Source organism: Penaeus chinensis, chromosome 4 (assembly GCF_019202785.1).
Source record: "Penaeus chinensis breed Huanghai No. 1 chromosome 4, ASM1920278v2, whole genome shotgun sequence".
Lineage (NCBI taxonomy): Eukaryota > Metazoa > Arthropoda > Malacostraca > Decapoda > Penaeidae > Penaeus > Penaeus chinensis.
The window spans coordinates 13121453-13146452 of record NC_061822.1 but is presented as its reverse complement, the minus strand read 5'-3'; the positions used below and the strand labels follow the sequence as shown (position 1 = coordinate 13146452).

At 45.4% G+C, this 25000-nt stretch overlaps 1 protein-coding gene across 1 annotated transcript in view; it reads right to left on the bottom strand.

Moving 5' to 3' along the window:
• The window catches only part of LOC125024996, a 179992-nt gene that overhangs the window by 63169 nt on the left and 91823 nt on the right, over window positions 1–25000 (bottom strand). The gene's annotated exons all lie outside the window — the stretch shown is intronic.

The following is a 25000-nucleotide window of genomic DNA, read 5'->3' as shown; positions in this document are numbered from 1 at the left end:
GGTGGTGGTGGTGGTGGTGGTGGTGGTGGTGGTCGTCGTGGTGGTGGTGGAGGAATGGAAATAAAGTGCGGTTGAGAAAGAATGAAATTATGAAGGTAAGGGAGATAAAATAAGAACGTAAGAAGGAAACAGAAATAAACAGACATAGAAAGGAAAGGAGACAAAAGGAAGGAAAGAAAGAAAAAAAGAAAACGAATGACAAAATGAAAAAAGGAGAAGACAACAGAGAAGGCGAAGAAGAAGAAAAAGTTTCTGAATTTGCACAGACGAAAGTTTGCATGTACGAGCCCCTTTCGCGCTCGCCAGGGGGTAGTGGGTGGGGGGGGGGCAGTCGAAAGGAGTGTAGGGGGGTGAGGGCGTGGGTTGGGGGGTGAGTGGAGGGCAAGGGTGGAGGTGGGTTGGGGGTGATAGATATATAAGGATAGGGGAGGGGGGGATACTTATACGTCTACCTGTTTATTATGTCATTTTTCAACTCGTGTCCATTTAACATTTCATATAACCATTAATTTATCTATTTCATCTGATAGCCATTATCATTTTTTTCTGTAAAACATAAAAAACAAAAAAAAAAATTCCGCTAATATCAATGTCCCATTAATATTTTGTTAATCTACTGCTTGCTAACCAGTTTCTTATCTACCTACATATACCTATATTCCTTACATGTATTATGTATATACTTTCAGGATTATTTAATTATGCATACTATATCTATCAGTTTGTTATATATATATATATATATATATATATAATATATATTGTGGTATGTCTATTCGTTTGTCTGTATCTACACTAACCATCTCTACTTCTACAACTACAGACTACAACGACCATTTTTTCCTTAAAAACTATGTACAATACTTCCTGTAGAACAAGAAACAACGCCCTCAAGGTACAGAGCTCACACAATAAATCCTTTAAGAAGCACATAAACGTTCTTTTCAACTTTCGTCTCCACATGCTAGTACTGGACGGTTTCCTGGTGTGCAGTCACTTTCCTTCCATTACGATGTAACATTTGCATATTTCTTGCGTTGTCGTGCAGTCTGCCTAACGCCCTGAGAGCTTTAAAGTGCCTGCAGTAATGGCTGGACATGTTGCAACAGAAAGGAGAAAGGAGTGACAAGGGAAAACACGAGAATAGAAAGGAAATGAGAGAGAGAGAGAGAGAGAGAGAGAGAGAGAGAGAGAGAGAGAGAGAGAGAGAGAGAGAGAGAGAGAGAGAGAGAGAGAGAGAGAGAGAGAGAGAGAGAGAGAAAGAGATTGAAAAATACCATTTCTTTACATTTAACGTTATAAGGTCTAACAATACCCCCTCCCCCCAAAAAAATCCTTAAGCCAAGAGGAACATTTAAATCAATCTACCTCAGCAACAATTCATTATTTCAGCTGTACTTTACTGTAACAAATGATACACAATATGAAGTGAAGGAATTTCCAGTCGTTATATCTACATCCCTGATGCCATATCTTCCGTAACAGACTCACAACATTGGTTAACAACATAGGGTGGGAGGAGAATGGGTGGGGGTGGGGGTGGGGGTGGGGGTGGGGGTGGAGGAGGAGGAGGAGGAGGAGGAGGAGGAGGAGGAGGAGGAGGAGGAGGAGGAGGAGGAGGAGGAGGAGGAGGAGGAGGAGGAGGAGGAGAATGGGGGTTATGGAGGAGGAGGAGGAGGAGGATGGGGGTTATGGAGGAGGAGGATGGGGTAATGGAGGATGAGTGGGCGTGGTGGAGGAGGATGGATGGGGGTGGAGAAGGATAAAGGGTGGGGTGGGTGTGTGGAGGGGGATGAAGGGTAGAGGTAATGGGGGGGGGGGGGTCTGTGTGTGGGGTATTAGCGGCGATGGTCACTCACCCTTCACCCTCCCTCGTCACACTGCCGGAAGAGTCAACTGTTTGTTGGTATGAACCGAGGCACTCGTGCGTATATGTGAGCAGTAAGATGCACGTATACACACACTCGCACACGCACACGAGGGGGAAAGAACGTGCGCAGGTGTGTTATTATGCTCGAAATGTACACACGACAGACATAAGCACCGTAATCATGGATGGGGCTTTGTCTGAGAACAAGATAAACACTATAAACAGATAGACAAACCAGGAACAACTACAAGATAACGCCCTCTACCATCTTAATTTCTTAAGATTCAGATATTTCTCATCAGAAAACGATCACAATTTTTTTCGTGCCTTCTCCTCTTTCAACAATTCCCCCTCCGCCAGTCTATCGACGCCAATAATTACTCAACAATTAACTGTCAAATTTCCACTTTCGCTGAATTGGTTGTTGGAGTAGAATAGCTGTTTAACTGTTACCGATTGTTGTTGGAACGTAACTGCCGCTATAACCCTTTAGATGGGATAACTGCTTTTTGTTCTGTTGAAATCGCTCGTTTAATGTATGTTGTTGTTATGGTATTAACCAGGGTTTTTTTTTTTTTTTTTTTTTTTTTTTTGTACAAGTCTATGGGAGATATATATCTATGCTAGGATTGTGTAATTCTGTTAATGCACTCTTTCTCTTTCTCTCACTCACTCTCACTCTCTCACTCACTCACTCACTCAACTCATTCATTCATTCATTCATTCATTCATTCATTCATTCATTCATTCATTCATTCACTCACTCACTCACTCTCCCTCCCCCCGTCTCCCCCTTTCCTCCTCTGTGTCTGTCTGTCTCTCTCCCTCTTTCTCTCAAAAAAAAAAAAAAATTAAGTCATACAACACCGAAATACATAAGCGAAGGCAGAAAAACACGAGAGAAAAAGATAATCGTCATATAAGTTTAAAACCATTAGTTACTCAATCGTGTCTCACCGTCCACCTCTTTGTCATGTTTTCTGCGGAATCTTCAAGTTGTGTTCAAGGTTTCGTCACAGATGTATTCTCTGGTAACAATGGTTGGAATTTTTACGGGCAGCGAGTTCTTTCTGTTCGCAAACAATTACGTGCGTGTTTTCGCTGTATGATCTTTACGAATTCTTACGTCTATTGGGATGACTTGTAGCTATTTATATATACACATAGATATGAGTACACATACACTACACACAAACACACACTGTGTGTGTGTTTGTTTGTGTGTGTGTGTGTGTGTGTGTGTGTGTGTGTGTGTGAGAGAGAAAGAGAAAGAGAGAGAGTGAGAGAGAGAGAGAGAGAGAGAGAGAGAGAGAGAGAGAGAGAGAGAGAGAGAGAGAGAGAGAGAGAGAGAGAGAGAGAGACAGACAGACAGACAACAGACAGAGACAGAGACAGAGAAACAGAGAGACAGAGACAGAACGAGACAGACAGAGAGAGAGAGAGAGAGAGAAAGACGTAAAAAACAAACAAACAAATAAATACAGAAACAAATCCTGAATAACCCAAAGCTCCAATTTCCCTCAATCGTCCCCCCTCTCCCCTCCCCCCCCCTTCTCCCCTAAGGAATTCGTGACAGCGTTACAAACGTAGACGCACTAATCTTACTGCAGGTGAAATGTGACTTGACATTTTACGGGTGAAGTAGAAAGTTTTAAACGGGGAGGGGGGGGAGGGGGAGGAGGAGGAGGGGGAGGGGGAGGAGGAGGAGGAGGAGGAGGAGGAGGAGGAGGAGGAGGAGGAGGAGGAGGAGGAGGAGGAGGAGGACGACGACAAGGAGGAGGACGAGGAGGAAGGAGGACGAGGAGGAGGAGGAGGGAGAAGGGGGAAGGAGGAGGAGGAGGAGGAGGAGGGAGGGGGAAGAAGGAGGAGGAGGGGGGAGGCGGAAGGAGGAGGAGGGCGAAGGAGGAGGAGGAGGAGGGGGGGAAGGAGGAGGAGGAGGAGGAGGAGGAGGAGGAGGAGGAGGAGAAGGAGGAGGAGGAGGAGGGGGAAGGAGGACGAGAAGGTGTAAAAGGAAGAAGAGGAGGAGGAGGAGGAGGAGGAGGAGGAGGTGGAAGAGGAGGGGGAGGAGGAGGAGGAGGAGGAGGAGGAGGAGGAGGAGGAGGAGGAGGAGGACGACGACAAGGAGGAGGACGAGGAGGAAGGAGGACGAGGAGAGGAGGAGGGAGAAAGGGGAAGGAGGAGGAGGAGGGAGGGGGAAGAAGGAGGAGGAGGGAGGAGGGGGAAGGAGGAGGAGGGCGAAGGAGGAGGAGGAGGAGGAGGGGGGGAAGGAGGAGGAGGAGGAGGAGGAGGAGGAGGAGGAGGAGAAGGAGGAGGAGGAGGGGGAAGGAGGACGAGAAGGTGGAAAAGGAAGAAGAGGAGGAGGAGGAGGTGGAAGAGGAGGAGGAGGAGGAGGAGGTGGAAGAGGAAGAGGAGAGGAGTAGGAGGAGGAGGAAGAGGAAGAGGAAGAGGAAGAGGAAGAGGAAGAGGAAGAGGAAGAGGAAGAGGAAGAGGAAGAGGAAGAGGAGGAGGAGGAGGAGGAGGAGAAGGGAAGGAGGAGAAGAAGAAGAAGGAGGAGGAGGGGAGGAGGAAGAGAAGAAGAAGAAGAAGAAGAAGAAGAAGAAGAAGAAGGAGGAGTGGGGGAGAAGAAGAACAAGAAGAAGAAAAAGGAGAAGAAGAAGAAGAAGAGGAGGACGGCGGGTGGGGGTGATGGGTTAGACAAGGATAGGAGGGAGAGCATGAGGAAATAAGGGGTTATGGAAAGGAGGTGGGGACGAAAAGCAAGACAAAGGAGGGTGTAAAGACGGGGAAAAAAAAAAAAAAAAGATGGCTTCGGGGTTGGGGAAGAGGGGAAGGGCTAAGGTGGAAGGGGGGGGGGGAGGTAGGAATTACCCGGTATTGCTGACATACAAACATTTTTTTTTTTCCCCTCTTACAGAAAACATTCACCAGTAAAGATTTTTTTTTTTCCCTGTGGCAATAGTATTCATTAAGCATAAAGGGATAATCTCCTCGTCGTTCATTTAACATAAACGAAATTATTTCCAAAATCCTTATCTCGTTTTTTTCTCTCTCGGATAAGTTTAGTATAAAAAAGTAAATATTAGAAGTGGAAGCGTGCTGTTGTGGTCATATGGTGTCAGGTAAAGACTATTGTGTGTTTTACAATGTTCTGGAAAGTGTAAGATTGTGTTTATCAATCCTTTACTTACATTATTACTATCATTATCATTTAGGGGAGGGGGGAGGTAGGCATGAGAACCAGAAATCTTAAAGATCTTAGAGTTGTAAGTGTGATCGTTGTAGTAACAATGCTTCATATTCCTGTAGGTTATTCGTTTTCTTTTTCTTCTCTCTCTCTCTCATGCACTTGCTTTGTCTGTCTTTGTCTTTGTTTTTCTGCCTTTCTTTTTGCGTGTCTGTCTGTTTGTCTGTCTGTCTGTCTGTCTGTCTGTCTGTCTGGTGGTCTGTTTGTTTGTCTCTCTCTGGGCTGTGTGGTGCAGCGGTAGCGATCTCGTCTAGCAATCTTGCTGAGCTGCGTTCAAATCCCTCTCCGCCAGTGGATGGTAACCCCGGCCATTCCTTGCACACAGGGGGAAACTTAGAAGCAAAATGAAACACTATGCCACACCAAGAATATCCACGGTAACAAATGGAATAAAACTAAACTAAAACTCTCTCTCCCTCTCTCCCTCTCCCTCTCCCTCTCCCTGTCCCTCTCCCTCTCCCTCTCCCTCTCCCTCTCCCTCTCCCTCTCCCTCTCCCTCTCCCTCTCCCTCTCCCTCTCCCTCTCTCTCTCTCTCTCTCTCTCTCTCTCTCTCTCCCTCCCTCCCCCCCGTCTCTCATCCTCCGCATACTGATGTTCATTTTTCACGGATGGTTGGCCAGACGTTTCGAGATCTCGCAAGATCACGCGATCTCAGGAATCTTACAGATATTTTTCACTCTTACTTCTCCTTTCTTCTTTTTTTATTTATTGTTGTTATCATCATCATCCTCATCACCACCTACACCACCACCATCATCATCACCATCAATATCATCCTTTCTAGCATCATTATTCTTATTATTATCATCATTATCACTATTATCCTTATGATCATCCTCATTGCTTCTATCCTCCCCCCCTGTCCTGACTCCCCCACCCCCCCACCCCCCTCCCTACCCCTCGTGTATGCATGGGCAGCCTGAAGTTCAGCCAACAAGCTCCGGAGGGCGTTTTCACGGGCGTGGGAAGGCCACTCACCTATGGTTTAAACATCATACTCAAACATTATAAATAAAACCGTGACTGCATTTATATATATCTCTCTCTACCGGAAGTGTTTTTTCTTTTTTTCGTAACGGTCCATGCACGAGAACAGAAAATAACAGTTTGTTTATCGTGTAAATAAATGGCTAAGAATGTGATCCGCGCGCGTGGGTTTGCGGCCGACTCGATGCGCATTTGTTTAACGGCGGCGGGCGTGGGGCGTATCTCCCTGTCTCTCTCTCTCTTCCTTTCTGTCTCTGTGTGTGTCTGTCTGTCTGTCTGTCTCTCGCTCTGTGTGTGTGTGTGTGTGTGTGTGTGTGTGTGTGTGTGTGTGTGTGTGTGTGTGTGTGTGTGTGTGTGTTTGCCTATCTATCTTTGAATCTCTCCTGCCTTGTATGTACGTGTGTGCGTGCGCGCGTATGAACGTATGCTGGTATAATTTTTTTTTTTTTAATGTTTGTACGAGCACATGATATTTATATGAAAAATATATATATACAGTGTGTACACACACACACACACACACACACACACACACACACACACACACACACACACACACACACACACACACACACACACACACATATATATACCTATATTTATATATATATATATATATATATATATATATATATATGGTATGTATATGTATATCATATACATATATATATACACACATATACACACGGTATGTATATGTATATCATATATATATAAAATATATATATTATATCCATATATGATACATATATGCATATATATATGCATATATATGTATATATATGCATATATATATATGTATATATATAGTTATATTTATATGCACATACATATACATATACAAACGCGTGTGTGTTTGGGGGGAGGGGGGTGCGTGCATGTGCCTGCGTGTGAATGCGTACAGATAGAGAGATAGATAGATAGATAGATATACGTGTATGTATATATATATATTGATAGGTAGATATATGACAAACATAGAAAAAAGAAAGTGAAAAAAAAAATAACCTACTATAAGTACCACATGTTGAAATCCCGTTAACATGCGTCTAAGGCAAAAGAAAACACAGCGGTCTCTATTATGAAAAACGTGAACCGCGGAAGGTCTGGCCACATCTAATTACAATTTCGTTAGTAAACCCTATTTCTTTCTTTCTCTCTCTCTCTCTCTTTTGAGGGGGGGAGGGGGGAGGGCAGAAAACCGCTGCCATTAAAGTACATCTCTGAGGTGGGTGGACTTGCAACACAAACTATGTTGACGATTTATGACAAGCGAGGTGGACAATGTGCTGGCGTTGTGCAAGACGGGGAAACGGAAGGAGGGAGTAGATGCGTCTGTTATGCTTTTATTTTTTTGTTTTTACATCAAACAAACAAAAAACACAGGTGTATATATGTATACATTGTATATGTGTGTATATATGAATGTATGTTTATGGATGTGTATATATATATATACATATACATACACATGTATGTGTATGGAGACACACACACAGACACACATGTGTATATATCTTTTATCTTCTTTTCTCTTACCCTGTTCTTTGTTTTATCCCTTTGTCTTTATGCCCGCATCTTCATTTCATGTATACCATGTTTTCTATAACTTATGTTTTCTTAAATCTTGATGAATTATTTTTCTTATCCACTTTTCATAAATTCTTTCTTGTTTTTTTCACCTTTTTCTTATAATGTTTCTAATTTTTCCTTTCTTACCATCTACTTTCTCTCCTCTTCCAAGTATCTGTTTTATCTCATTCTTCTCTCATCGTGTGTGTGTGTGTGTGTGTGTGTGTGTGTGTGTGTGTGTGTGTGTGTGTGTGTGTGTGTGTGTGTGTGTGTGTGTGTGTATATGTATATATGTACGTACGTAAGTGGAATACATAGTATAATTACATTTGTATTTTTCTGCAATATATTCGTCTCTCTATTTACCATTGTGCTACACACATATCAAACCATTTATCTAACAACATGAACGCTGATACATACACTAACAAAAAAGCATTTACATACATATGCAGTATATCTACAAACGATATTAGTCCCACGTCCCTCACAATCTACCTTTACAAACAACATCAGCCATTATTTCAACTTCTAGCTTACTTACTCCCTTACCCACAGCCATTCATAACTGGACATCAGGGCCCATTAACACTTGAAATATATGCATCATTTTGGAGGAAACGCAACTAAAAGACATATATTAAGAAACGAATAATTAGGAAAAATAATACATTTGGAAAATATGTCTCTTAATCTTTCCCAAGACTCGAAGCGAGCTTAGTAAAAGATTCATTGTCTTATAACCTCTCTTTTCCTTGTTAAAAAGTACCACAGGAATGGCCATTTCCAGACCTTACGGTACTTCATATTTTTTTTTCTTTCCTTCTCGGTGTGTGTGTGAGTGTGTGTGTGTGTGAGTGTGTGTGAGTGTGTGTGTGTGTGTGTGTGTGTGTGTGTGTGTGTGTGTGTGTGTGTGTGTGTGTGTGTGTGTGCGTGTGCGTGTGCGTGTGCGTGTGCGTGTGCGTGTGCGTGTGCGTGTGCGTGATTGATTCAATAGTAAAGTAAAGGACTCACGGATTTTTAAAAAAACGTGTGACCCATTATCAATCACTGTCGTCTATCATTATTTATGAACACAACTATCAATATTTTACCTTTTCAATCCAAGCAAATATATAACATACCTCTTTCTTTCGTTATTCTCAAACACCAATCTTTTAAATAACTCACTCATTCTTCCAGTAGTTTATACCCCCCCCCCCAAAAAAAAAAAAAAAAAAAAAAACGAGAAAAAAAAAACACATTTTTGTAATCTTTGTCATACTTTTGTAACGCAATGACCCACAACGAAGTAACGTAAATTGTGTGTGTGTGTGTGTGTGTGTGTGTGTGTGTGTGTGTGTGTGTGTCCGTCCGTCCGAGTAAAGCTTAAACCCAAACTCGACCAGACCATCAGTGACCGCTAAGAACCACATGGTCGTCCTACTAACCAACTTCATTAAGACTTTGGACTATAGTTGCGCATGCGTACGCTTGGTGGCGAGTTGAGTTCCGAAACACAGCGTGGACGAGAAGAGAATGACATGAAGTCAAGGAAATTTATGACTGACAGAATTCTGCGACTCCTGAACGTTTTTTTATTTTTCTCTCATATATATATGTGTATCTCTCTCTCTCTCTCTATATATATATATATTTATATATATGTATGTATGTAAACGCACGCACACGTACATACACACACACACACACACACACATACACACACACACACACACACACACACACACACACACACACACACACATACACACACACACACACAGACACACACACACTGACACACACACACATATATATGTATATGTGTACACATTGTGTATATATATGTATGTATGTATACATATATATATATATATATATATATATATATATATATGTATAGACATATGCTCTCTCTCTCTCTCTCTCTCTCTCTCTCTCTCTCTCTCTCTCTCTCTCTCTCTCTCTCTCTCTCTCTCTCTCTCTCTCTCTCTATCTATCTATCTCTCTCTCTATCTATCTCTCTCTCTATCCATCTATCTCTCTCTCTATCTCTCTCTCTCTTTCTCTCTCCTTTTTTGTCTATTCCGAAAGAACTTGTTTGAGGTTCATCGTGGCCTTGAACTCAGTCTTGTGGACAAATTCTAACCTTGAACGCTTCAGGAAAGAAAAGATTGTTATATATAAAAGACAAACCAAAAAAAGAAGGAGAGAAAATGAGAGAAACATCTGAAAAAAGAAAGAAAAAAAAAGTGGAAAGAAAATAGATAAGGAAAATTTAAAAAAAATAATAATAATGAGAAGGTAGATGAAGACAGAAAGAAAAAAAAAAATAAGGAAAAAGAACGATAAAAGAAGGAAAAGAAGAGTAGGCAGTTCAGTGGGTAATGGAGGGAGGGAGGGAGGGGGGAGGGGGGAGGGGGGAGGGGGATCAAAGGACCACACCGACGGAACTCCTTTTCCCCTTCCTCCCTCTATCCCAGTCCCCCCACCCCTCTCCCCCCCTAAAGTCTCCCCTCCTCTTCCTCTCTCTCCTTCCCTTCCTCCCCCACCCACTTCCTTCTCTATGTTTCCCCTCCCTCCCTTTTCCCTCCAGCCCTCTTCCCCTTCCTCTGTTCCTCACCCCCCCCCCCCCTCTCCGCCTCAACCTTTGTCTCCCTTCCCCTTTCCCTCCATCTCCCCTTCTTTTCTCCCCTCTCTCATGCCCCTCTTTCCTCTCCCCCTTCCCTCTCCCTCCCTCTTCCCCTCTCCTCCTCTTCCCCTCTCCTCCTCCCCCCCTTCCTTCTCCCCTTCCTTCTCCCCCTCTCCCTCCCTCTTCACCCTCCCTCCTCCCCTCTCCTCCTCTCCCCCTTCCATCTCCCCCTCCCTCTCTCCTCCTCCCCCCTTCCTTCTCCCCTCTCCCCCTTCGATTACCCCGAAGCACAGGGAGCCTACTATTGTTTATGCGCCCAAGGTTATAAAAGCGTGTGTGTGTATGTGACGTTACGGGCGTGGGTGGGTTTTGACGGCCGGAGCCAAGGTCGAGACGGGGAATTTATGCGGGTGGGCGTGAGACGGAGGGGGGGGGGGGTGGGGAAGGGGGGGAGATATAGGGGGGAAGGTGGAGAGGGGGAGAGATGGGGGAAGGGGGGAGGGGAGGTGGGTGAGATGGGGGGGAAAAGTGGAGAGGGGGAGAGATAGGGGGGAAGGTGGAGAGGGGGAAAGGTGGAGTGGGGATGATATGGGGGAAGGAGGGAGGGGAGGTGGGTGAGATGGGGGGAAAAGTGGAGGGGGGTGAGATTGGGGGGGAGGGTAAGAGGGGTGGGTGGGAAGGGAGTATCGATTAACTTGAGGGAGATTTATATGCGCGCGTGTGTATGTTTATTCATTAGCAATCTTAGTGAGGCAGTTACTTCTGTCTCTCTTTCTCTAGCGCACACACAACCACACACACTCACTCACTCACTCACTCACTCACTCACTCACTCACTCACTCACTCACTCACTCACTCACTCACTCACTCACTCTCACTCTCTCACTCACACACACACTCACGCACACGCACACACACACACACACACACACACACACACACACACACACACACACACACTCAAGTGACCACATCACTCAAAACATCGAGATATCACCCTCTTTAACTACATCATAACATCAATGAAGATTTGTCACACATATACACATATACACATATACACATACACACATACATACATACATACATACATATAGTTAGAGGCAAACATACATTTAGATGAACAGAAAGGGACATATATCAACAAACCGAATAAGACACATATAAATAAGTAAATAAAACGATAATTAAAAAAAATAAAAAAAAAAAGAACATATAACCCAGATTTCAGAATAGAGGTAACAGTATAAAGTTTATTCTTTAAAACTGTGGCTTTAACCGGACTGTTATCACAAACCAGGTAAGTACATCTTGTCTCCGTGTTTCCTTCTCCTCCTCTTTCTCCATTTTGTTTCTTTCTCTTTGTCTTTTCTTATTTATCTTCTTCGTTTTCTTTCGGTTTCTTCATTTTTGTTTTCTTCTTCTTCTTTGTTGTCTTCTATTTTTTCGTCCTTTTTTTTTTTTTTTTTTTTCGTCTTCTCCTTTTTCATCTCCTGCACGTTCTTCATCTTCATCACTTTGCAACATCTAACCTTTAATCCTCCCATTCCTCTTCTTTTTCATCATCTTCTCCTTCTTCTCCTTCTCCTCCTTCTTCTTCTTCTTCTTCTTCTTCTTCTTCTTCTTCTTCTTCTTCTTCTTCTTCTTCTTCTTCTTCTTCTTCTTCTTCTTCTTCTTCTTCTTCTCCTCCTCCTTCTCCTCCTCCTCCTCCTTCTCCTCCTTCTCCTCCTTCTCCTCCTTCTCCTCATTCTCCTCCTTCTCCTCCTTCTCCTCCTTCTCCTCCTTCTCCTCCTCCTCCTCCTCCTCCTCCTCCTCCTCCTCCTCCTCCTCCTCCTCCTTCCCTCACCCCCCTTTTACCCGTTCTCCCACCCTCCCTCGTTTTCTTTTTCCTCCCATTCTCACATGCCTCTTCACACACGCAATGCATGCAAACATACAACTGTTTCGTCACGTCGCATTGTCTTCGAGGAGTCACCAACACACTCACAGGTAATTAAAGACAAGTTCATTAGTTTCTTTAGCTTCTGCGTCACCCTTAACCCTAATCTCCCCTCCCTTCACCCTGTTTTTTTATGCCGGTCTCCCCCCTTGTCAAGAGAGAGAGGGAGAATGAGAGGGAAGGTTAGGGAGAAGGAGGCAGGGAGGGAGGGAGGGAGGGAGGGAGAAGGTGAGGGGTGAGGGGAGAGGGGGAGGGGTAAGAGGAGGGGAAGAGTCTAAGTGACTAATATATGTAAGATGTAAATGTGAGTGTATCAGCAAATATGTATGAATAGTTTAAAGACACAGCACTTAAAACTTTCGATAACTTCATCTCTTTCTGATATTCCAGTAGTTGAAAATAAAGGTATCTGTAACCAATAAAATATCACACAGCCTCATTTCTAAACTTTGGAAGAGACTGTGGGGTCAGTGCCACTAACAGCAACCTCGCCATGTAGACAGTGCCAATATAACAACTACCAGCTAAATATTAACAGCAAAATTAGGCATTGCTGTTACTACTGCTGTTACTACAACTACAACAATGATTGGTTGTTTCTACTACTATACTACTAGTACTACTTATCCTGCTGCTACTCCCACTACTACTACCATTACTACTACTACTACTGATACGGATACTACTACTATTACTACTACTACTACTACTGCTGTTACTAATACTACTACTGCTACTATTACCACTACTATTGTTACTACTATCACTACAATTATCATCATCTTTACTACTACTACTTCTATTACTACTACAACTATAACTTTTACCTTCCACTACTATAACTACAGTTGCTAATATCATCTTTACTACTACTAGACACTATAAATACAATTATTTATGCCACAACGGTTCTTGATACATCTACCGCTACATCTACCCGCTCACCTATTAACTAAAGCAACAAAAAGGGCAACAGTTACACGGACAAACGCACACACACACACCAATTTTCCGTAAACAAAATCATGTTGATGCGTAACCTAGGAAGTTACGCACAAAGGAGGAAGACAAAAAAAAAAAAAAAAGTAACAAAAACATGAGAAGTATCTCATCTCCCATCTTTATGACACAGGATGATGTTGGTGATGCTGGAGAGAGAGAGGGGAGGGGGGGGGGAGGAAGGGGAGGGGGAGGGAAGAGGGAAGGAAGGAAGGATAGAGGGAGGGGGGTTGGAAGGAGAGAGAGAGAGAGAGAGAGAGAGAGAGAGAGAGAGAGAGAGAGAGAGAGAGAGAGAGAGAGAGAGAGAGAGAGAGAAGGGGGGGAGATTGGAAGGAGGGAGGGAGGGAGGGAGGGAGGGAGAGAGGGAGAGAGGGAGGGAGGGAGGGAGGGAGGGAGGGAGGGAGGGAGGGAGAGGGAGGTAGGGGGAGGGAGGTAGGGAGGTAGGGAGAGAGAGAGAGAGAGAGAGAGAGAGAGAGAGAGAGAGAGAGAGAGAGAGAGAGAGAGAGAGAGAGAGAGAGAGAGAGAGAGAGAGAGAGAGAGAGAGAGAGAGAGAGAGAGAGAGAGAGAGAGAGAGAGAGAGAGAGAGAGTAGAGAGAGAGAGTAGAGAGAGAGAGTAGAGAGAGAGAGTAGAGAGAGAGAGTAGAGAGAGAGAGTAGAGAGAGAGGTGAGTAGAGAGAGAGAGTAGAGAGAGAGAGAGACCAAGAGAGAGAACAAGAGAGCGAGAGACTGAAACAGCATGGAAACGAGAGAACAAAAGAACACGAAAGCGAGAGAAGGAAAGAGATAGGAAACGAGAACGCAAGAAAACGAGAGAACGAAAGATAAAGAGAACGAGAAAGCAAGAAAAAAACAAGAGAACGAGAGCGCGGGAGAGCGAGGGCAAAAGTACTCCTGACCTCTTGCTACTTCCCCCCCCCCCCCCCTGCCTCCGTGTGACGAGCGAAGAGGAGGAATGTCCACGCGGGCATCTCGCCTAGGGCATCGCGGCATCACAGGGTCAGAGGAGTGCCGTTAGGAGATGGCAGACGGTGGCGTGGTGCTTGCTTGATGTCTGTCCGCATGTCTGTTTGGCCCTCGCTCTCTGTGTGTCTGTCTGTGTATCTGTGTCTGTGCATGTCTGTGTGTGTGTCTGTCTGTGTCTGTCTGCCTGTGTCTGTCTGCCTGTGTCTGTCTGTGTGTCTGTCAACAAAACAAACTCATTATAATAATTAATGTCACTAATTATAATCATCACAATGCAACGACAGACACGCCCACTCCACAACACACTGCGCCCTCACCCCACGCCCATCGCATAAGGGTCCACATACCGTCTTAGCAGTGAGCTGAAGAAAACGCAGCGAGCGACTTAAGATGGTATTTACGACAAATTCTTACAGGGAAATAGATGGCTTGTGTGCGAGAGAGGGGTTTGTGTGCGTTTGTGTCTGTGTGTATGTATGTGTGTATGTGTGTTTGGTAGTGTATGCAGGATGGGTGTTCAATGTGTATATGCTAGTGTATACCAGCATCTAATTGCATAAATAGAATATAGATAGATAGATAGATAGATAGATGGGTTTATATATATTTCTAATACAAAACCAAATTTCCTCCCCTTCCCCACTACAAACCGCCCCCTCATCCTTACCCCTCCCCCCTTCCCCCCTGCCCCCCTCCCTCCCACCCCTTTTCCCCTAACCTTTCATTCCATACCATCACCCTTCTATCTTTTAATTTTCGCCACGTTTCCGGCCCGATCCCTCTCAGGCGGGTGCGCTCGGGGGTCGCGAACCTAACGGGTACGAGCGAGGGGCGACGGAGCTAAGGGCTGACACACATTCGCTCGCTGACGAAGGTCCTCGACTTGGCTGCGCCCGGTTCGCTAGCCTGGGGTCGCTCGGTTGTTCTCGCTAGGTGGGTTTTCGCTGGGTGGGTTTCGCTGGGTGGGTTTCGCTGGGTGGGTTTCGCTGGGTGGGTTTCGCTGGGTGGGTTTCGCTGGGTGGGTTTCGCTAGGTGGGTTTCGCTGGGTGGGTTTCGCTGGGTGGGTTTCGCTGGGTGGGGTTTGCTAGGTGGGTTTCGCTGGGTGGGTTTCGCTAGGTGGGCTTTGCTAAGTGGGTTTCGCTAGGTTGTTCTCCCCAGATCGGCTTCGCTAAGTAGTTCTCGCTTGACAGGCTTCGCTAGGTTGGCTTTCGCTAGATAAGTCTGTATTGGTGGTTCTCGTTTGACAGTTCTCGCTCGATAGACTTCGCTAGATAGCTCTGTCTGTCTGTGTCTGTGTCTGTGTCTGTGTCTGTGTCTGTCTGTCTGTCTGTCTGCCTGCCTGCCTGCCTGCCTGCCTGCCTGCCTGCCTGCCTGCCTGCCTGCCTGCCTGCTTGCCTGCCTGCCTAACTGCCTGTTTTTGATAACATGGTTGAAAAAAAAAAATGCAGACTGCGTATTTCCAGGATGCCTTTATAAAACAACCGCCATGATATAACGAAAGCTATTATTGCCTCCTAGGAGAGATGGAGAATGATTAATGATGTATTAGTATAATTTAAACACCCTTTTAAGATGGTTCTTGTAGCTTTTTATTACTTCCTTCCTGCCATTCTAGCATAATCAGCAAATCGCATCTTCCCTTTTTTTAATTCCAAACGTTAAACTTTTTCTCCTTTCTCTTCTTCATTCCCCATTCTCCTCTTCCCCCCCTCTCTTCTTCCATCCTTTATCATCTCTCATCATCCCCTCCTTCCCACTCCCCTCCTCTTCCTATCTTCTCGCTCTTTCCCTCCTTTTCTCTTTTCCCTACCTGTTCTTTCCTTTCCTCATCTTCCTTTCCACTCTCTCCCCCCTTTCTCTCCACCCCCCCTTATCTCTCTCCCTTTCTTCCATTCCACTATTTTATTTTTCCTCCCCCCCCCCCCCCCCCCTACAAACTTCTCTTCCCTCTCTCTCTCCTTTTCCCACTATCTTTCCCCCCTTTTTCCCCCCATAGGAGGAGAGTTTGAAGGAGAGAGGGAAGAGAGAGAGGAGAGGAAATAGAGAGGAGATGAGAAAAGAAGAGAGAGGAGAGAGAGAAAAGGGGGGGGGTGAGAGAGAATGAGGGGGAGAGGGGGGGAGAGGGGGGGGGGGAGGGGGAGGGGCGAGGGAAAAAAAGAGAGAGAGGAGAGGGAGGAGGGGAGAGGGAGTGGGAGAGGGGAAAGGAGAAGGCGAGGGAGGAGAGGGAAGGGGAAGAGTTAGGAAAATGATAGAAGTAAAGGGGAGAACAGAGAGAGAGAAGGGGAGAGAGAGAGAGATGGGAGAGGGGGGGAGAGGAGATGAGGAGAAGAGAGAGGGGAGAGAGAGAGAGAGAGAGGAGGGGAAGAGAGTGGGGAGAGGAAGAGAAAAGAGAGAGAGAGAGGAGGAAGGAAGAGAGAGAAAAAAGGAAAGAGAGGAGTGGAGGAAGAGAGGGGAAATAGAGGAGAGAGAGAGAGAGAGAGAGAGAGAGAGGAAGAGAGAGAGATAGAGAGAGAGAGAGTTTGAGTGGAAGAGAGAGAGATAGAGAGGAAGTGGAGAGATAGAGAGGAAGAGAGAGAGAGAGTGTTAGTTTGAGAGGTAGGAGAGGAGAGGAGAGAGAGAGAAGAAGAGAGATGAGGGACGAGAGGAGAGAGAGAGAGAGGACGAGAGGAGAGAGAGAGAGAGAGAGAGAGAGGGAGGAAGAGAGGGAGGAAGAGAGGGGGGGGAGAAAGAGGGGGGGAATAGGGGGGAAGAGAAAGAGGGAGGGAGGGGGAGGGGGGGAGGGGGGAGGGGAAAGGGAAGGGAGAGAGAAAAAGAGGAAGGGAAAGAAGAGAGAGAAAGGGGAAAGAGAGAGAGAGAGAGGAAGAGGAGAGATAGAGGAGGAGAGAGAGAGAGAGAGAGAGGAGGGAAAGGAGAGAGATGGGAGGGAGTGAGAGAGTTTTTTTGAGAGGAAGAGGAGAGAGAAGAGAGGAAGAGAGAGAGAGAGATAGATAGAGAGCAGAGAGAGAGGAGGAGAGAGAGAGAGAAGGGGAGAGATGAGAGAGGGAGGAGAGAGGAGAGAGAGAGAGAGAGTGAGGAGAGAAGAGAGGAGGGGGGAAGAAGAGGGAGAAAAGGGGGAGGGAGAAGGAGGGAGGGATTAGGGAGGCAGAAAGGGGGAGGGAGGGAGGGAGGGAGGGAGGGAGGGAGGGAGGGGGGGGGGGAGGAGAGAGAGAGAGAGAGAGAGAGAGGAGAGAGGAGTGAGAGAGAGGAGAGAGGGAAAAATGAGAGAGAGAGAGGAGAGAGAGAGGGGAAAAAAAAGACGCCTTCACTTTTTTTTAACAAGTTGAAATTACTTTGACTTTCACGGTTTTTAGGTTTTAAAAACCTAGTTTTTTGTAATTGTATTGTAGTTTTGCCTGTTTGCTACAAAAATGGTATTGTTTATTTGTTTTTTTGTTTAGAAGTGATTTGTATTTTTGGGTTTTTGTTTGCGAAGTATCCCTATTGTTTTTTTTACAAAGGGTGTAGTGTGTCTGCATACATACATATACATATATCCCGTATGCAAAAACATGGTTTAAAAAAAATATTGATATATGCATGTATTAAAAAAAAACTTTGACGGGGTAATACACAGGTTTATGCGGACGTCTAAATATTTTGTTAAACAGCAAAATAAAATAACATTGAGAAAGAACATGAAATAAGTATTTTTTTTTTTTGTATTTTAAATGTTCCCCGAAATGATTTTATCGTTTTTATCATTTAAGTTTTTTTGTTGTATTTTTGTTGTTTATTTGATTTTTGAGGGAGGGGGGAAGGGAGGGGGGAGGGAGGGGAAAAGGGGGGGAGGGAGGGATGGAGAGAGAGGAGAGAGTGAGAAGAGAGAGAGAGAGAGAGAGAGAGAGAGAGGAGAGAGAGGGGAGAGAGAGAGAGAGAGAGACGAGAGAGAGAGAGAGAGAGAGAGGGCAAAAGGAAAAAAAAGCACCCGAAAACCATCAAATCCAGCGACCGAACCAGCAACAGAACCAGCGACCGAACCAGCAACAGAACCAGCAGGTACAATTGCAGGTTCAGAACCGCGAACTCGACGATTAGCCAAAGCGGGTTCACGGCGATCAAGTGACATTGTGCGGGGGTTCAGTGGGTCGAGAGAACCCGTAGACGCTCCTGCACGGCAGTTAATGGGCCTTTTTGGGAGGGAAGGAGGGAAGGAGGGAAGGAGAGAAGAAGGGAAGAAGGGAAGGAGAGAAGGGAAGGGAGAGAAGGGAAGGAGGGAAGAAGGGAAGGAGGGAAGGGAAGGAGAAAAGGGAAGGAGGGAAGGAGGGAAGGAGGGAGGGAAAGAGGGAAGGAGAAGGGAAGGAGGGAGGGGGAAGGAGGGGAAGAGAGAAGGGAAGGAGGGAAGGGGGGAAAGAGGGAAGGAGAGGGGTGAGAGGGGGGAGAAGGGAAGAGAAAGGTAGGAGGGAGGAGGGGGGGGGAAGGAGGGGAGAAGGAGGAAGGGGAGGAGGGAAGGAGGGGGGGAAGAAGGGAAAGAGAGAGGGAGGGAGGAGAGGGGGGAAGGAGAGAAGGGAAGGAAAGAAGAAGGGAAGGACAGAAGGGAAGGAGAGAGAATGTGAGGGAATGAGAGAGAAAGAGAGAGAAAAGAGAGAGAAGGAAAGAGGGAGGGAGGGTAGAAGGGAGAACGGGAGGGAAAAATATCTGGAAAAGATGGAAGGAGGGAAGGAAGACGGGAGAAAATGCCTTTGACATCCAACCAAACCACTACTAACAACAACAACCACACACACACACACACCCACCAACCCGCACACACACACCACCCCACACATAATACACGCCCCCCCCCCCCACACCACGAAACCCCCCCCCCCCCCCACCCACACACGCACACACCAAAAACCTTTTACATTACCATCCTCAGCAGCCACCAGCGTCACAGAGAACCTGACCCACCTGCGAGAGAGAAAAACGAAAAATAAATAATTAAAACAAAAAACAAAGACAGTGGGGGCAAAATAAAGCCATTCCCATCCGGTGACGAGAATGCAGGAAGCACACATCTCTGCGCTCTAGATAATTAAGGAGACAGAGAGAGAGATAAAAAAAAAAAAGGCAGATAAAAGTGATGAATATGTATAATTGAGTGAATAAGTTAATAAACAGATGGAAAATATATGTACATATACTTACAAATGTGTGTGTGTGTGTGTGTGTGTGTGTGTGTGTGTGTGTGTGTGTGTGTCTGTGTGTGTGTGTGTGTGTGTGTGTGTCTGTGTGTGTGTGTGTGTGTGTGTGTGTGTGTGTGTGTGTGTGTGTGTGTGTGTGTGTGTGTGTGTCTCTGTGTGTGTGTGTGTGTGTGTGTGTGTGTGTGTGTGTGTGTGTGTGTGTGTGTGTGTGTGTGTGTCTGTGTGTGTGTGTGTGTGTGTGTGTGTGTATATACACATATATTTACAAATGTGTGTGTGTGTGTGTGTGTGTGTGTGTGTGTGTGTGTGTGTGTGTGTGTGTGTGTGTGTGTGTGTGTGTGTGTGTGTGTGTGTGTGCGTGTTCCCGTGTTTGTGTGTAAATGGAGACAGAGAGTGTGATCCATAAATATATAGATATATAGATAGATAGATAGAAAGATAGATAGATAAGAAAACATACAATAGAAAGATAAATACCTTATCAAATTTAGAAAATACTAATATAAAAAGTAGCCCTGAATTCTCCGGAAGCATCTGAGATATAATGGGATATAACGAATAATGATTTATGAGATGATATTTTCAGCTGATTGATAGTCACGTTTGTCATTTGTTTTGTTTGTTTCTGTCTGCGTGTTCATGATTTGTTTCTGTGTCTACTTTTTTCTGTCTTTCTGTCTTTGTATGTCTGTCTTTCTTTTTCTTTTTTTTTTAATTCTGTGTCTAAATATGTTTGTCCGTCTCTGTTTGTCTCTGTCTCTGTCTGCTGTTTGTGTGTGTATTGTGTGTCTATTTCTTCTCTCTGTCTGTCTGTCTGTCTGTCTCTCTTTCTTCTATCTATCTATCTGTCTATCAGTCAATCAATCTATCTGTCTCTCTATCTACCTACCTATCCCCCTATCTATCTATCTATCTATCAATCACCCAGTCTATCAATAAACACAAACCCACACCCGCACCCATAGCACATAGCCAAACAGATCCGACAGGGCTATGACGCAACCTCCCCTCAAAGCCATCGACACGACACAAAGCGACACTTGACATATGACACACGACGCCTTACTCCATCACAAATGACACCGCGAGGTTGGGGTACTCTCCATAAAGCTTAAATTACGATGATAACACTTCGATATTTATTCTTCCAAGGACGAGGAACGTGCGAAGGGAAACAATAATTACGAAGTTTGTGTTAGGAAATGGATGAGGAAGTTGGACTGAAGTTGGAAGTTTGTTTGTGCGTTTGTCTGGTCAGTGTTCGAATTCTGTTGGGGGATGCGAGGGAAACGTGTCATTGTTATTATCGTAATGAAATTATCGTTATTATTGTTGTTGTTGTTATTATTATTACTATTATTATTATCATCGTCCTCCTCCTCCTCATCCTCCTCCTCCTCCTCCTCCCTCCTCCTCCTCCTCCTCCTCCTCCTCTCCTCCTCCCCTCCTCCTCCTCCTCCTCCTCCTCCTCCTCCTCATCATCATCATCATCATCATCAACCGTTCCCCCCTCCTCCTACCCTAGCTCTTCCCTCCTATACACACCCTCCCTTATATCTCCCCCTTCATACACCTTCCCCCCCCCAACTCTCTTCACCCACACCCACCCTCCTCCCTATTTTCCCACGCCCACGCGCTCCCCCCCCCCCCTCCCCCACTTCCTCACGCCCACAACCCACGAAAATCCCCAAATAAGGCCCTTGAACGTAGGTCTTCTGACGCAGGGATCTCACGGTGGGATAAAAACCCTGGGGCAAGACATCTGGCTCAGGATGTCTACAAGGTCAAATATCCACTCTATTAATATGGCTGAATCGCTCTTATTGTCGCCAGGAGCGGGTCATTTAGGCGACATTACGTGGAGTAAATGGTCCTTAATAGATAGGTTTCTATTTGTTCCGTCGATTAAAGGGAATGTCAACTCTTGTTTATTTTTATCTCGCGTGGTTCCGCCTACCACGATGATGCCTGAGAAGAAGAAGAAGAAGAAGAAGGAATGAACGAAAATTAAGGAAGAAGAAGGAGAAGAAGGAATGAACGAAAATTAAGGAAGAGGAAGAAGAAAAAGAATATGAAGGAGAGGAAGGACATGAAGAACAAGAAGAGGAAGAACAAAGGAAAATATGAAGAAGAGAAACATCTTGGCTCGTGAAATGATTAAATCTCCTTTTTATTTAGTGAAACATGATAGATCTGTCAAAAGATCCGTCAATCTATCTAAAGATTCAACCAAGGAGGTTCAATCACCAAAAGTTCCATCACAAGAAGAACATTCAAGTTGTCTCGTGTTCAACTTTTATTTATTTATATATATTTTTAATTTTATGAACACTTTCTCCTCATAAACTCAAAACCAGGTCTAAAAGAGGCTGTTAGTTGAGGCTACGGACAGTGAAACCAGCAGACAGGTTGGTTCTGTCGTTTCTATTGTTACTAACAAGGAGATTGGTAGTTGGTAAGTGTAAGTGGGGTGTAAGTGATAATATGTTTGTATTTTGTGTTTTGCTTTCCGGTCGTTAGTATGTGTACACATATACATGTATAGACACAGACATACATACTGATACACGCACATGAAGACTAGGAGTGAAAAGAAAAGAAAAGAAAGAAAGAAAGAAAGTAAGAAAAAAAATTACTTCTCCCCTCCCCCCTCCACCTAATCACCCCAACCAATCCCTAATCTCACTAATCAAAGTAATAAATCTTACTAATAAAACCCACGCGCCTTACTGACAGTCACCGAAGCCCAAGCCATGAACCCGTGAAGCCTGAGTGAAGCCTATGTGAAGCCTCAGGAGGGAATCAGCAGACCTTGAAAATACACTGTGGTTTCCCCCCCCTTTTCCCTCTCCTCCCCCTTAGCCGCAACCCCCCCCCCCCCACCGACCCCCGAGGCTTCATCGACGCGGCACAGAGTTCCTTGTACTTTGGGGGTTTCATACTTGGCAGAGTAAGGGGCGGGTATCTCCTGTCTTCGAGTTTTTGTACTGTTTGGTGGTCCCCTTTTTATATGAGCGCGCGCGCGCGCGTACACGTACAAAACACACAACCCCCCACACACCACACACACTCACCAATCACACACCTCAAAACACACACTATATGAATCCTATATTGTACTATGTTCATAAATTTACCTATATCACAATTTTATCTCTACCTCTACTTCTGTCTCTATCGTCAATTTCAATTATATTTTATCTTATTACGGATCCCTTACCTGCATATTAAACCCTACATATATGTATGGCCCTGTGGTCATGAAGGGAAAGAGAGAGAGAGAGGGGGAGAAAAGAGTGAGAGAGAAGAAGATGGAGAGAGAGAGAGGGGAGAGAGGGGAGAGAGAAAAGGGGACGAGTGGAGAGGAGAAAAGAGCAGACAGAGACAGACAGAGAGAGACAGAGACAGACAGAGAAGGATAGAGAGAGAGAGAAAGCGAAAGACAAAGAGAAAGAGAAAGAGAAAGAGAGATTAGTGGTTGAGTGAGGAGAAATAGGAAGGAGGGGGGGGGGGGGACGGACAGTATTAGGTCTATAGAACGATTATTTGTCTCGGTTTAGGCTGACAAGTGTGAAATGAGTCCACGAAAATCCACCGCAAGAAAACGCATTTAACATTAACTTTTTTTCCCCCTCTCACCTTTTAGATAAAAAGAGGCAGGGGAAAGGGGGGGGAGGGGGTGATAGGCCTAAGCGATTTTTTTTTCCTTTTTCTGAGCGGTCTAAATGTCTTACCTGAGAGACTTGAGACTATTGGAAAGATTGTGATCAGTGAATACTGTAAAGAGCTTTGGACAGAAATGAGTGCTGCGTATTTATTTTTAAAAAATATAAGTATAACATATATTTAACGTATTGATATGATTGTAAATTATGGAAAATAGAGGGAGAAATATAAAAACGTTATATTTTTAATCAATATCTAAAAATTATTATGGTTTAAAAATATTCATACACATGTCAATAGGGGTGAATTGAGAGAGGGAGAGGGAGAGGGAGAGGGAGGGAGAGAGCGGGAGAGAGAGGGAGAGTGAGAGAGAAAAGAGAGAGAGGAGAGGAGAGAGGAGGAGAGAGGGAGAGGAGAGAGAGAGATGAGGGGATGAGAGAGAGAGAGAGAGAGAGAGTGAGAGAGAGGAGAGAGAGAGAGAGTGAGGAGAGAGAGAGAGAGAGAGAAAAAAAAAAGGGGTGCCTAAAATTGGGTTTAAAAAAACCGCCCCCCCCCCTACAAAAAAAAAAGTTTTCGTTTTTAGGGGGGGTTACAAAAAAATAAAAATTAAAATTTTTACGCGGGAAAAAGCGGTGTGAATTTACGCTGGAGGCGTACCAAGATTTTAGTTTTTTTTTAAACGAAACAGGCCGGGCCGATCAGACGACCCCGGCAGCGAGGGGAGGGGGTTTGGGGCGGATTGAGGTGGTGTGGGGGGGCCCGTGGTTTTTGTGGGGGGGTGGCCCCCGGAGCGGGGGGGACCCCCCGAAGAAAGAGGGGGAAAACGAACCCAAAAATGAGAGGGCGAAGCAGACCCCGGAGGTTCCAGCACGCGAGGGGAAAAGCCGGAGAAAAGAAGAGAGAGCACGGCGTCGAAGTTTTTTTTTTGGGGCCCCCGTGGGCCCCCCCGGCCCCCCCCCTCGCCCCCCTTTTTTTCTCCCTCCCCCCCCCCTCCCCCCGCGCCCCTTTTTTTTTCCATTTCCCCTTCCCTTCACCAATCCACTCCCTTTTCCTTCACTTCCCGTCCTCTCTCCCCTCTCTCTTCTCTCTTTTCCCTTCTCCTCCCTACCTCTCTCTCCCTTCCTCCCCCTCCCTACTCCTCTCCCTCCCTCTCTCTCCCAAACTCTCTCCTACATTCTCTCCCTACTTTCTCTCTCCCTACCTCCTCTCTACCTACCTTCTCCCCTACCTCTTCTCCCTACCTCTCTCCCCCTACCTTTCTCCTCCTCTCTCCCCTACTCTCTCTCCCTACCTCTCTCTCCCTACTCTCTCTCTATCCCTTACTTCTCTCTCCCTACCTCTCTCTCCCTACCTCTCTCTCCCTACCTCTCTCTCCCTTCCTCTCTTACATACCTACTCTCTCCCTACCTCTCTCTCCCTACCTCTCTCTCCCTACCTCTCTCTCCTACTCTCTCTCCCTACCTCTCTCTCCCTACCTCTCTCTCCCTACCTCTCTCTCCCTACCTCTCTCTCCCTACCTCTCTCTCCCTATCTCTCTCTCCCTACCTCTCTCTCCCTACCTCTCTCTCCCTACCTCTCTCCCTACCTCTCTCTCCCTACCTCCCTTTCCCTACCTCCCTCTCCCTACCTCCCTCTCCCTCTCACCACCACTCTCTTACACAATCATCAAAATGCAGTTAAGACTATCATTTCATCAAATACCGATTTTGTGTCGCCATTAAATACTTTGCAATCAGCTGCTCGTTGATTCTGACCTCAATAAAACCTTTTCGCTGACTATAATTTGATATAAAAGTTTCCCGTTCAAGAGGCATAATGGCACAGGATGGCATTCGAGATATTTGCAATGTCATGGGGATTATCTGCTTTAAATCAGGTTTTCTGGGGGATAGAGAGAAGAGAGGGAACGGGAGAGAGGAGAGAGAGAATGGGAGAAAGAGGGGACGAAAGAAAGAAGGAGAGAGGGAATGGAAGGAAGAAGAA